General features: G+C 32.1%; 1 protein-coding gene across 2 annotated transcripts in view; it reads right to left on the bottom strand.

Annotated features, from left to right (window-relative positions):
- LOC107629241 (BEL1-like homeodomain protein 8) overlaps window positions 1–264 on the bottom strand; it is a 9,710-nt gene extending 9,446 nt beyond the window's left edge. For both annotated transcript variants that reach the window (XM_021117777.1, XM_021117776.1), the window contains exon 1: window positions 75–264. The gene's annotated coding sequence lies outside the window, so the exon portion shown is untranslated. The remainder of the gene's footprint in view (window positions 1–74) is intronic.

Genomic DNA, 318 nt, shown 5'->3' with positions numbered 1-318 from the left:
AAAGGATAGAACAATTAAAAAGAATAATAATATGTAATTTTAAAAAAAATCATGTGATGCACAAGTGGTGATACCTTGAATTGGATGAGAAGATCAGAGATTGAAGGTAGAGAAAGATAGGGATGATGGAATTAATAGAGTAGCTGCAATTTTTGGGAAGATTCTGAGAGATAGAAGAGCGTGTTGGAATGAGTGGGGAATAGAAAGTGGGAGAGTGTGAAGGTAAGCTAAGAAGAAGAGAAATAGTGGCACAAATGCTTAAGCTTTAATGTCACAATTTAACCTTTAAATATAGATATACACTTATATAAAAATATC

Source organism: Arachis ipaensis, chromosome B03 (genome assembly GCF_000816755.2).
Source record: "Arachis ipaensis cultivar K30076 chromosome B03, Araip1.1, whole genome shotgun sequence".
Taxonomy (NCBI): domain Eukaryota; kingdom Viridiplantae; phylum Streptophyta; class Magnoliopsida; order Fabales; family Fabaceae; genus Arachis; species Arachis ipaensis.
This window is presented reverse-complemented; position numbering and strand designations above follow the sequence as displayed.